This window comes from Symphalangus syndactylus, chromosome 12, assembly GCF_028878055.3.
Source record: "Symphalangus syndactylus isolate Jambi chromosome 12, NHGRI_mSymSyn1-v2.1_pri, whole genome shotgun sequence".
Lineage (NCBI taxonomy): Eukaryota > Metazoa > Chordata > Mammalia > Primates > Hylobatidae > Symphalangus > Symphalangus syndactylus.
Window position 1 is genome coordinate 134175316 of NC_072441.2, and position 14285 is coordinate 134189600.

Below are 14285 nucleotides of genomic sequence, written 5' to 3' on the forward strand. Positions count from 1 at the left end.
GTAATAAAAATACTAATTTAAGGCAAACTCTAGTGAGCCAAGGAGTTCTATTTTTAAAATATCCTTCTTATTTTAGATAGTTTTAGATTTACAGAAACATTGAGAAGATAGTACAGAGGGCTGTCCTGTGCCCCACATCCCCTTTCTCATTATTAACATCTTACATTATGATATATTTGTCACAAGTAATGAATCAATATTGATACATTAGCTAAAGTTCACACTGTATTTACATTTCTCTAATTTTTACCTACTGCCCTTTTTTTGTCCAGGATTTGATCTAGGATCCCACATTACATTTACTTGTTATACCTGCTTAGGCTCCTTGTGGCTGTGACAGTTTCTCAAATGGATATGTATATGACATACACATATACATTAACGTGTCCTTGTTTTTCACAGTTCTGAGCAGTACTGGTTGGGTATTTCGTAGAATGTCCCTCAGCTGAGATTTGTCTGATGTTTTTCTCATAATTAGATTGGGGTGATCTGTTTTCAGGGGGAGGAAGGAAGAACAAGTGGTAAAGTGTCATTTGCATCACATCCTATCAAGAGGAACACACTATCCACATGACCTATTGCTATTGATGTTGACCTTGATCACCTGGCAGAGGTAGTGTTTGTCAGGTTTCTCCACTGTAAAATTATTTTATTTCACCTTTCAATAGTGTACTCTTTGGAAGGAAGTCACTACGTACACCCCATAATTAAGGAGTGGAGTATTATTCTTTCCCTCCTCTTCAAGGGCAGAGTATCTACATAAATTATTTGGAATCGTGGTGCAAGGGAGATTTCTCCTCTCCCATTTATTTATATATTTAGTCATTCATTTATATCAGTCTGGAGTCCTGGATATTTATTTTATACTTTGAGTTATAATCCAGTACTATTTTACTTATTTTTTCTTTTGCTTAAAAATTTTCAGCGTTGCCCATTGGGAGCTCTTTGATTTGACTCCTGTGTCCTTTTGGCATACTCTCATCATTTTTTAACACTCCTTTACTTCCTGGTGCTACAATATGATTCAGGGTCCTCCTGTATATTTTCTGTTTCAATTTGAGCCATCCATTTCTCTGAGGAGCCCCGGTTTCTGTTATGAGAATGGCATTAGAACTGGATGCTAAGGGTGTTCTTTGCTCCTAGGGCGTCTCATCTGACAGAGTAAGGGAAGATATGTGTGTGCACTAGCCTGTGTACACACACATGTATATATATATGTGTATGTCATATACAAGTATGTATGATGTATGTGCCTATGTATATATGTATGTGTGATACATAAACATATTTTTGGATGTAATTATCTGTGTATATATTAAACTAAACATGAGTTCATAGTGATGTAAGGAGATATTTTAATCTCTATAGTAACCACTAGAAGAATAAAGAAAGAATGTATTAATAAAACTAACAAGGTAATAGAGGAAAAAATAGAATAATAAACGTAATTAGTCCCGAAGAAGGCAAGGACAGAGAAATAAAGGAACAAAAACCAGATGAGACAAATAGAAAACAAAGAGCAAGACAATAGATTTAAATGTAAAGAAAAATAAACAGTAACTGTATCGGAAAAATTTTAGGGGAACATTCACCAGGCCAAATCCACTCTCCACCCTTCCTCCCCCTTCGTTTTCCTAGGAGAGCCCCCGCATGGTCTATGTCAGTGGAGTCCTTGCCTCCTGGCTTCATGTTGGGTTCAGCCAATGCAGATCCCCAGCCAGAGAGCTCCCTTACAGGTCCTGGGCTGGCTGTGTCCTTTGACCACAAGTCACCACTGCTCTCCACGTGGCCCACTCTACAGGAATTTCCTTCTGGATTCCAGAAACCATTCCCTGTCTTCATCCCTTCAGGCCTAGTGATGTCAGTAATTCTGCTGTTATTAATTCTGGATGATTACATTATCCTTTGTGAGTCCCCGATACCCTGTCCAAACCTTCATAAATGGCCCCTTCATAAAAGCCTCCTTGAATTACACTAATTTCAGTGTGCCATCTGTTTCTTATTTGAACTCAGACTGACATAGCAATTGTGAAATCAGAAAATAGTTCCTCAAAATGGGATTCTGGAATTCCGTTGCTCATGTATTTGAGGAACACAGCGATAACCTTGCTGGGGAAGAATGAGGAAGTGAGTAATCCATGGCATGTGGTGACATCATCGTTACCCACATTATCAATGGTGGGAGCATGGGAGGGAATGCAGGTGATGGGCAAGGCGTTAAGAGATCAAGTGGCGCTGGGACTTAATTACTATGGCAACAACAGTGATTAAAAAATAGTAGAACCAACTGGATTCTTTTTACTATCCTAAGAAGTTTATATACAGAAAAACAGAAAATTAAACTATGGAAATACAATTAAAAAGACGCATGGAAAACCAGAATGCCTCCATGGTGGCCCTGAGGGGTTCCTTATTTCCGGTAATTGAAGGGTAAATATGGCTAAGAACTAAGTCTAGGGTCTGACTGTTAACGTTGTAGATTTGCAGCAGCGATTAAATGCATAACGCGGCCAAGTCTCTTATGCCAAGGCAAGGTTCTTGGGGAGGAGTGGGACTCTCAGATACAGGAAGGGGATACAGGATGCCCGAAAGGCAGGCCTGATGGGACTGAGACTCTTGAACCTCTGTTCTCCTCCGAACCTTTTATTCTGGCTGAAGGAGCTATCTCTCTTCTGCATAAAAGCCTTACAATCATCGTTCCCAGGGCAGTTGCCCCATAAGCTAATGCTAACTCTCCTCAGGTCCCCTCCCTTACCTCTTATTACCTTCAGGCCCATAACAAGGTACGAGGCCTGCTCCAGAAAAAGCTAGCTGTGCTCTTAAAGACGTGCGAAACCTTGACGAGGTGGACAGTCAGGATAGTCAAGGGAAAGGTCAGGGAGTGGACTGGGAGGATGGTAGACAGCCGCTTCTCTAGGTGTGGTCCCTGGACCAACAGCATCAGCATCATCTGAGAACTTGTTAGAAACGCAAATTCTCGGGCCTAACCTCAGATCTATAGAATCAGAAACTGTAGGGCTGAGACCCGAAATCTGTGTTTTAATAAGCCCTCCAGGTGATTCTGATTCGCACTAAAGTTTGATACCCCCCACTCCTTGACTTAATAGATCCATTAGATTCTCATGTTCCTGATCTTCAGACACCTTCCTCTACAGCATTGCTACTCAGAGCTGTTGTCCCAGATCAGAGGCACTGGCATCACCTGCATCAGAAAATGCGGAACCTTCGACCTCACCCTAGACTTATCAAGCCAGATTCTGCATTTAAAAAGATCCCTGGGTGCTGTGCCTGTGCATTAAAGTGGGAGAGGCCCTGGTCCACAGCGGTGGCTCTCAAAGTCCGGCATGGATCAGAAGCACCGCACTGTGAGCACCACTGTGCTGTGCAAACCTGCTCACTTCTCCCTCACCACGGCCCCCGAGAAGGTCTGAAGGACACTTCCCTCGCTAAGGTATTCGGAAGTCCTTAAAGAGCTCTGTGGTGACTGTCATCTATAGGCTGGAGATGACAGTTGGGGACAATGCAAAGGAATTGGGTTTCTTGATCTTAAAGAGAATAATGGGACCCCACAGTAGATGAGGCAAGGTGGCCATGCTTGCTGGTCAGAGAGGAGGTAGCCCCCGGTGAGCCACAGAGACAGAGTGGCCATCAGGGTGCTGTAATCTGTAGTGAATTGTGGTGCAGCTCTCTAGAAATGAAATACTTGGGTAGCCTGTGAAGGCACTGCCTGACAAATACAGAAAATTTCTAGGTTTCTGGGTAGAAACTGGAGGAGGATTCACGGCCTTTTACCCAATTCCTAGACCTAAGTCAGTTCATAAACTCGGAGATCCTCAACTGAGGAGGGACCCTGCAATGTGGTCACGGATGTATATTGTGTGTCTTCTCCAAAGCCTTCCTCAGAATGGCCTGCAGCCATTTACCAGGGCAGCTATACACTAGTGAGAAGGAAAAATACTAGATATTCCCAAGGTTAATAAATATTGGCCCTGAACTCACTCTGATCCCCAGAACCCTGAAGTGCCACCATCATCCACCAGTGAAATTTTGAACTTATGAAAATCAGGTGATATATGGAATCCTAGCCCATACATCCTAGTCTGTCTAACACAGTGTCCACAGGATCAGGTATTCATCCTGTGTTTTTCCCTGACTCCTAGAATGTGTAGAGAAAAGAGAGATAGATACGTAATAACTGGCAGTATGATTATATTGGTCCTTGACCCATGAAATGAAGGCTTTTGTAGTGAAAAGGAGGGCAAAGTGGAAGCTCCTGTTGATGGAGATCCCTCCAGCGCTCACTTCCATGCCCACCACACCAAGAAAGTAAAAAATACTTCAACCCGGGGGGAAATTACAGTGATTAATGCTACTACCAGCAACTTGAGATATGCATAGGTGGCAATTCCCAGTACATCCCCATTTAACTTACTTATCTGGCTAGTGCAAAAGCCAGATGGCGCATGGAGAAAGAGATCTTTGTACATTTATTCACATAGTGATGTCAGTCACAGCTACAGCACTAAATATGAAATTACTGTGGCAATTCAACACAGCCCATGATATCTGGCGTTCAGCTTCTGACCTAGAAAACATTTTTTCCCCCAGGAAAATCCGAAGCAGTTTGCATTTACATAGCAGGGCAAATAGTATACCTCTACTATCTTATACCAGGACAATATCAAGTTTCCTTTTCTCTGTCATAACACAGTGTGGTGGGAACTTGATCATCTTGATACCCTACAGGATGTCATTCTGGTCCATGACATTGATGGAATTATGTTAACTGGACCTGGTGAGTAGGAAGCATCAAGCACTCTAGATGCCTTTGTAAGACATATGTGTGTCTGAGGCCAAGAGGCATATTATAGAAGTGAAGTTTCTAGAGGGTCATTGGTCTGGGTAATCCTTCTGTAAAGTGAGAGACAAGTTGCTTGCCCTTGAATTTCACAACACAATGATGGAGACACACTTCGTTTGGGGTAAGCCTACCTTGGACTCCTCCATCTTGAAAGGAATACAATTTTGCTTTCATGAGTAAATATGTATTCTGGGTACACATTTGTCTTTTCTGCCCGAAGTGCTTCTTCCAGCATCACTTGTAGACTTACGGAATGCCTTATTCTTCACCACAGTATCAAATACAACCTCATCTCTGATAAGGGGACCCATTTTATAGCATAGGAAGTATGGCAGTGGGCTCCTGCCCATAAAATTCTCTGGTATTATGATATGGCTTATCAATTTGATGGCAGTGGCAGCCTGTCTGGAGTGGCTGCTGCCATCATGCCAGCTGCAGCAGGGAGGTGCGGCCACGGCTGCACACTCCACAGAGCCAGCAGGAGCTGGGGACAGAGTGGAAGCCCTGCCCCTTCTGCATTGGTGGGGAAGGAGCTCCCTGGGTGCTGCAGCTGCAGCTGCCCAAGTCATGGCTGCGGACTCGGGCCTTTCACTCCACAGAGCAGGAAGAAGCCCCACCCTTCCAGGTACAGCTACAACTGCCCAAGTCATGGCTGTGGACCCAGGCATCCCTGTGATCTTTGGGGGTCCAGGAGCAGGCAGGAGCCCCACCTATCTGGGTGTAGCTGCAACAGCCCAAGCCACAGCTGTGGACCCAGGCATCTGGGCACTCTCAGGGGCCTGGGAGAGTCCTCCTTCCTCCTGCAGACTCAGAGGTGTCTGCTCCCACTGCCTGACCTCTTCCCACTCCCATGTCTGCTCCAATCTCAGAGCAAGGTTGGGGCCAAGCCTGGGTGCTGCCATAGCCTGGCTGGGTGTGAGAACGCTTGGGGCAGTGCTAACACGCCAGCCCCCTGCCACCTTGGCCCCCTCCAGACTTTGGGCACTAATAAGCATAGGAGGGAAGCCAAGGGGAAGTTGAGGGCATCTTGGCACAGGCCTGCAGGTGCTCCTTGGCACAAACAGCCTGGGCACCATCAACAGCAGCAGGAGGCAGACGAGCTCCTGCACAGAAGGGATCCTGCACAGAACGGAACGGGTCTTTGGTGAGGCCCCACCTTCAGGCCAGGGAGGGCCTGAAAGCCAGGGGTGGGACTGCCAGTCTGAACTTGTGGTGCCTTTTCTGGGCCCACCCATGGCCACCCGTGGACCAATCAGTACACACTTTGTCCCTTCTGAGGCCCATTAAAGCCCCAGGCTCAGCCAGAGCTGAGCAGATGTCCCGATGACCAGCTGCAGAGAGGAGCTTCCCACTCCAGGGCCTCCTCTGAGCTACTGTGTCACTCCACACAGCTCCTCTTTGCCTTGCTCATCCTGCACTTGTCCGTGTACCTCATTCTTCCTGGATGCAGGACAAGAACTTGGGACCTGCCGAATGGTGGGGCTGAAAGAGCTGTAACACAAACAGAGCTGAAACACACCCCTTGCTCACCACATTGCAGGAGAAGAAGAAAGAAGAGCTGTGGCCCTTTGGGGACCCCAGACCTGGCAGCTCCCCGAGCCAGGGCTGTGACTCCCTCTTTGAGGCCCTGAAGTTCCTGAAGTCTCCAAGCTTCCGAGTGCCACCATGTTCCTTGGTGCCAGCCATAGAAGCTGCTTGCGGTGCACCTGGTCTAGCTGCAGCCTTGCAGAGAGCCAGCACCTGTGCTGACACCTGGAGCTGCCCACCCCGCTGCAGCAGCCAGCATGCTTGCCTGTAAGCAGTGGCCAGACCTCATGCTTGCTCACTCACATATCCCTTACTGCTCTACGCCTGGCTTGCCCTTGGCGGGCATGGCATCCAGGTCAGTGGCATAAGCCGAGTGCAGCCTGCCAGGTTGAGTGGGAGGAATGAGCCCAGTGGGCCCAAGCAAAACTCGGGCAAAGGCGCTACTTGCCACAGAGGTTTCCAGCCAGAAATGCAACACACCAAGGATCCTGCAACAATTTGGAAGCAAGTAGCTTGAGAGAATGGTGAAACAGATGACTAAAGGCTCATTGTAGTGCCCTCCGGAAGGCAACACCCTCCAATGTTGGGGTGCTCTCTCATAGGGTACAGTGTATGCTTTCAATCAGAAGTCAATATACGGTACCCATAGCCAGGCTGCATAGGTGTAAGAACAAAGGGATAGTGGTGGGAGTGGTCCCTCTCACTATCATACCTAATAATCCACTTAAAGGCTTAAAGACTATCCTTGCAATCTTAGGCTCCATGGATCTGAATGTCCTAGTGTTCAAAGTGGTAATTCTTCTACCAGGAAAAATGACCATTGTTCCAGTGAACAGACAAATAAGAAGGCTTCTTTCTTCACTGGGGCAATTGGTCCTGATTCCCAGGGGATAATTGTGTTGCTGGTATACGTTTAGGGCACCTCTTAGTCCTCTCTTGTTCTAAAGTCCTGGTCAGTGGAAAACTGTGACAACCCAATAACGTCAAGACTATCAAAGATTCAGATCCTACAAGAAAGAATGTTAGGGTCATTTCACTAGGTAAAGACACCCATCCACCTGAGGTGCTGGATGAGGACAAAGGGAACCTGGATCGAGTGATGGAAGAATGCAGAGGTGATTAGCAGTTTAGGCCCCATTCCCAGCTATGGAAATGGGGACTGTAAAAACTGGTTTTATGTTACCTTACTGTTTGCTCCCTGTATTAGCTGCTGCTGCTTTTCTTTTCTTTTTTTTTTTTTTTTTCTTTTTAGAAAGGGTCTCACTGTCACCCAGGCTGGAATGCAGTGGTGCAGTCTTGGCTCACTGCAGCCTCAACCTCTCGGGCTCAAGTGATCTTCCCACCTCAGCCTCCCAAGTAGCTGGGGCTACAGGTGTGCCCCACCACACCCAGCTAATGTTTTTTCTTTTTGTACAGATGGGGTCTCAGTATGTTGCTCAGGGTGGTCTTGAACTCCTGGGTTCAAGCATTCCTTCTGTGTTGGCCTCCCAAAGTGCTGGGGGATTACAGCTGTGCTCCTGGCCTCCTGTATTAGTTTCTAGGGTTATATAACAAATTATCACAAGTTAAGCTGCTTAAAGCCACACCCATTTATTAGTTCACAGTTTTGTACATCAGAAATCTAGGCCTGGTGTACACGGCTGGATTCTCTGCTCAGGGTCTCACAGGACTAAAATCCTTGTGCTGCATGGGCTACCTTCTCATCTGGAGCTCAGGGTCCTTTTCCAAGCTCACACGGTTGGAGCGGAATTCAGTTCCTGTGGCTAGAGAACTGAGGCTCCATTTCCTTGCTGGCTGTCAGCCAGGGGCTGCTCTTAGCTCACTGAAGCCACCCACACTCCTTGCCACAAAGCCCTCTCCATCTTCAAGGCCACCAATGGAGAATTTTTCATGTGTCACACTTCAAATCTCTTTCACCAGGAAGAGCCCAGTTCCTTTTAAAGGCTCACCCAATTAGGTCAGATTTACCCAGGATAACCTCCCTTTTCTAACTGATTTGAGAACTAAATTGCCTCTGCAAAATCCCATCACAGCAGCCCCTTGATTTGTGTTTGACTGAATAACTGGGAGAAGGTGTGCGGCACTGGAGGGTGCAGGAATTTGGGGAGGCTATCTCTGAATTCTGCCTGCCACACTGCACCTCACTTTTACCCAATTCCTTCTTTGAAGAACACCAGTGGAAGTCATGCTCTAGGTTTCAGGGGGAATTATGCCAGATTGAGATTGCCTCTTGATAAAACAGTAGCCAATGGGACTTTGTGCATTCCCTTTGATGAGGACATGAATTTTTCACCTGTACAGAAGATGAAAGTGTATACTGAGGGAAGAAAGTGAACTGTGCCAGATATATTCTATTTATGCCCCCAGATCTCTTTCCTCCTCTCTCTCTGCCCAAGTAGATGGACCTGTGTTGGTTACATCAATGGCTTCCCTTGCCCTTTGGCTCTGTTTGCTTTATCAAGCAGGGAGGCCTAGCAGGAGATTAGAGGGAGGAAAGAGAGTAAGGTCAGGTTATTTATTTCTCGGGCTTCCTCCTTGTAGGCTTGCCTTGGCCACCTGTGTCCCACAGCCAGGGGCTTCTGCTCCTCTGAGGGCAGCTATGACTCTCTCCTCCTGGATTCCAGTAACTCCTGTGCCCCCCATCACCCTTGTAGGCCTCAGGGGCCCTAGGTTGCTGCAGTATCCCCTGTGTCTCCTCTAGGTTCTGCCCACACCTTCATAAATAGTCCTGTTATTAAATTTCCTGAATTATCCTAATCTGAGCATGCCATCTGTTTTTTGTTTGGACTCTGACTGATTCAAGAACCTATTAAGAGATAGACACAGGAATGTGGCAGATGGAAATACAAATATTACTTTTATTACCATCAAAACTGATACTGGACAATATGGCTTAGGTCTGCTAGGCAGGCAGGTTTGCTAATATTTCACTCCTGAGGTCAACCGCAAGGGCTGGCTCCTGTAAAACTTACGGGTAGGCACGGAGGCAGAGCAGGGTGCATGCTTCTTCACAGAGGGGAGGGAGGATGCGGCTGAGCTGAGCGTTTCAGCTTCTTCTTCTGCCAAAGTTACCCACCAGTTGAATCACTCCCCATCCCCAGGGTAAGACTGGGGAGGTGGGGCAAGAGGCCAGGAGCCTTATTCTCGAAGGCTCCTTCCACAAAAGAACAGAGTCCCGAGAGTGCCAATATTTTGAATAGTGAATGACACTTTAAATAAAATCAAAAGATAAGCAAAAACAACCAAAGTCTTAATATCTAGAATTTTTATGAAGAACTCCTCTAAACTGATTAATTAAACACTGAGAATCCAACTGATAGCCAAGCACAGTGGCTCACGTCTGTAATCACAGCACTTTGAGAGGTTGAGGTAGGAGGATCACTTGAGGCCAGTGGTTTGAGACTAGCCTGGGCAATATAGCAAGACCCCATATCTACAAAAAAATATAAAAATTAGCTGGTGTGCTCCTGTAATCTCAGCTACTTTGGAAGCTGAGTAGGGAGGATCGCTTGAGTCCCGGAGTTCAAGGTTATAATTGCACCACTGCACTCCAGCCTGGGCAACAGAGCGAAATCTTACCTCTACAAAAAAAAAAAAAAAAAAAAAAAGAAGGGGGACAAAGACTTCAAATAAGCAACTCACAGAATTTTTATTACTATGACTCCTGAGGTTGAACATCTATCCAGATACTAATGGCCAATAAATATCTAGAGAGATGTTCAACCTCAGGAATAGTTGAGGACCTGATTCTTACAAATGTTTTTTTCCCCTTCAGGTTGGTAAACATTTTAAAGACTGATGTTATCCAGTGTTGATGAAGACGTAGGGAAACAGACACTCTTAGGGGTTGTTAGTAGGCATATAAGTTGATAAAGCTGAAGGACAATTTGGCAGTGAATTTGAACCTTAAATGTGCATAACCTTTGACCCAGAAAGTCCACTTATGGGGACCTAAGCTTGAGAAATATGCATACTTGTATGCCACAAGAAAGCATATACAAGGATGTGTATTGCTTGTTATAGTAAAGATTTGGAAACAATATTGTTATCTATGAGTAGGGAAATAACAAAAACATATTTTTAATATAAACACAGTTAAAAGACTGGCTAAAGGGAGAGAGCACAATAAGGTAAATTGATTTTTTATTTTTATTTTTTTATTTTTGAGATGGAGTCTTGCTCTGTCGTCCAGGCTGGAGTACAGTGGCATGATCTTGGCTCATTGCAACCTCTGGCTCCCGGGTTCAAGTGATTCTCCTGCCTCAGCCTCCCAAGTAGCTGGGACTACAGGAGCCCACCACCATACCCAGCTAATTTTTTGTATTTTTAGCAAAGCAGGAGTTTCACCATATTGGCCAGGCTGGTCTCGAACTCCTGATCTCAAATAATCCACCCGCCTTGGCCTCCCAAAGTGCTGGGATTACAGGTGTGAGCCACTGCGCCTGGCCTGATTTTATTTTTTAAGGGAAGACTTCCTATATATATTGCTAAGGGGAAAAAAACAAGTTGTAAAAAATACATACATAATACCATGGGTAGAATTCATGAGTGTAAACATTAAACGAAGGAAGGAAAGGATTGTGTAGTCAGGGTTACTGAGATTTTTTCCAAATTACAAACTTAATGTAAAAAACTGTTTACACCTGTACCCTTTGAGCTATACAAATGCTGGTTGTATTTAACTAAGTTTGCATGTGGTTGAGTGTGCCATTAGTTAACATTCCATAAACTGAGACTGCCAAGGCCCTTTGTGTGTTACCAACAGCATGCAAATGTAAGGGAGGGGCCCCAGAAAGGTTTCTGGATGAGATCCAACCACCCAGTTATAGAACATAAACTAAAGATACAGGGCCAGTGATAGGAAGTTCCTTTTAAAGACAAAAATGTATAATATGGAACAGCAAATATTATAATATTCTTCCAAGAATATAGATGATAGCTCATGCAAGCACAAATTTTGTAAAGTGACTCAGTGCTGTTTTGTATAATGCTATTATTATTCAATGTACTGTGTGTGAGATGATTCTGTTTAAATCTGCTGAAATTTTAGTTATAGAGTTCTAACGTAGATGTACCATGGATATTCCTGTATGAATGCTTGGATACAACAGAAAACTATGAAAGAAAAATTTTACCCAAGATTTAGTTTCCTTTTTGACATTGTTACAAGCTGTCATGAATCCATGTGATATGGACTATTACTTGTAAAATTGAGTAAAGTAGGAAAGAAAAATTCCGAAGCTTTAGAAATGCAGGCTTAATGGCTCAAAAAATAATAATAATAGAGTGACTCTTGAATGTTGATATTCCTAAATCTAGACAGCTATAACTGAACACATGGTTGGGTGTGAAAATATATAACATGATATATGGAATCTGATTTGAGCAGACTGTAGGAAAGTAGTAGAAAGATTAGTAGCTCAAACAAGAAAGTTAAATAGAAATGAGGATGCTCTTGTTTAGAGCAAGATAGGAAAGAGTTTAAAGAAGACTGGATGAAATAAGAAACATTAGTATAATGTTTGAAAGACAAAGATTCCTCTTAGACACTGAAGTCCCTAATGCGCTGTGGGGTCACCCAGCCTCCACTGTAAGTTATATTAAATTATATAAATTCATGAAATGATGTAAATACATAGCCCCAAAGCCCCAGGGTTTGGGTCTTTAAATTTCTTTTTACTGAGAGATCCAAGTATTTCCTGCAATGTGCACAATGCTAGATTTTTGGATGGGAAAAGCAAGTTAGTTCTGGGTTATCTTGATTTTGGAAAGGGTTAAGATGAAGTAAGAAGGCCAACCTAGCCAGGCGTGGTGGCTCACGCCTGTGATCCCAGCACTTTGGGAGGCCGAGGCGGGAGGATTACGAGGTCAGGAGACCGAGACCATCCTAGCTAACACGGTGAAACCCCATCTCTACTAAAAATACGAAAAATTAGCCAGGCGTGGTGGCAAGCGCCTGTAGTCCCAGCTACTCTGGAGGCTGAGGCAGGAGAATGGCGTGAACCCAGGAGGCGGAGCTTGCAGTGAGCTGAGATTGCACCATTGCACTCCAGCCTGGGTGACAGAGTGAGACTCCGTCTCAAACAAAAAAAAAAAAAAGAAGGCCAACCTGGTTGATTCCCTTATAGAAGCTCCAAGTGCTAAACAATGTAAACACAATGCATCTCTTGGTTTTTCTTTGCCACGTCTCTTTGTACATTAGCTTTATTCTCTCTGGCCGACTGTCCCCATGAGTATGGTTCTATTAGGATGAAGAGGAAACATGTATTGGATGGGCAACCTGCAACAACTGAAACAGGTATTATGTCTGGGCCAGCTTGGGTCAGGTGCCCGCTCATTGACCAATCATTAAGGCTCAGAAGAAAGAATCATATAAGAAGATGATAGCTCCATTCACACCTTAAGGTGAAGAAGCGGTGAAAGTGATATAGTTCCCCCAAACAAGGGAATTGTTCCCAGAAAAAGAAAGAGATCCTCTATTAATAATCAATTGTGGCTAATAAATTACCCCGAAACTCAGTGGCTTAAAACAGCAAACATTTCCTACCAAAGAGTTTCTGTGGGTCAGGAGACCAGGTGTAGTTTAGCTGGGTATCTCTTACAAGGCTGTAATCAAAGCATGGGCCAGGGGACAGGCATTTTAAGGCTCAATCAAGGGAGGATCTGCTTCAGAGCTCACTCATGTGGCTGTTGGCAGGCCTCAGGTTCTTGCCAGCTATTGGCCAGTGTATTAGCTTGGGCTGTGAAAACAAAATACCATAGACTGGGTGGCTTCAACAATAGTCATGGATTTCACACAGCTCTGGAGGCTGGGAAGTCCAACACCAAGGTGCCAGCAGATTGGGTTCCTGGTGACGGCTTTCTTACTGGCTTGCAGATGCTTCCTTCTCTATGTGTCCAGAGAGAGAGAGAGAGAGAGCAGGGGGTGGGGAGCAAGCTCTGGTCTCTCTTCCTTTTCTTACAAAGACACTTATCCCATCACGGGATCCCACCCCCATGACCTTATCTAGACCTAATCACCTCCCAAAGGCCTCATTCCTAAATGCCATCACATTAGTAGTTAGGCCTTCAACATACAAATTTTGGGGGAATGCAAACACTCAGTCCATAACAGCCAGAACATCAGCTCCTTGACACACAGGTGTTTCCACAGGGCAGCTCACAACATGGCAGTGGGTTTTCCTCAGAGCGAGTGAAGGAGTGAAAGGAGCCAAGACAGAAGCCACAGGCTTTTTGTAATGTAATCTCTGAGATGACATCATACCACTTCTGCAATATTCTCTTTGTTTGAAGTGAGTTGCTAGGTCCAGCTCACAAACAAGGGAAGGGGAGTACATGGGGGCATGAATACCAGGAGACAGACATATAGGGAACCACTTTTTGTTTGTTTGTTTTATTTTTTTGAGATGGAGTCTCACTCTGTCCCAGGCTGGAGTACAGTGGCGCGATCTCTGCACACTGCAACCTCCACTTCCAGGTTCAAGCAATTGTCCTGCCTCAGTCTCCTGAGTAGCTGATATTACAGGCACGCGCCATCACGCCCAGCTAATTTTTGTATGTTTAGTAGAGACGGGGTTTCACCATGTTGGCCAGGCAGATCTCGAACTCCTGACCTCAAGAGATCCGCCCGCCTCGGCTTCCCAGAGTTGGGATTACAGGTGTGAGCCACCGTGCCTGGCTAATTTAAATTTTTTATTTTATTTTCCATGAGTTATTGGGGTACAGGTGGTATTTGGTTACATGAGTAAGTTCTTTAGTGGTGATTTGCGAGTATTATATGCTGCACCCTATTTGTAGTCTTTTATCCCTCACCCCCTCCCACTCTTCCCCACAAGTCCCCAAAGTCCATTGTATCATTCTTATGCCTTTGCATCCTCATAGCTTAGCTCCCACATAT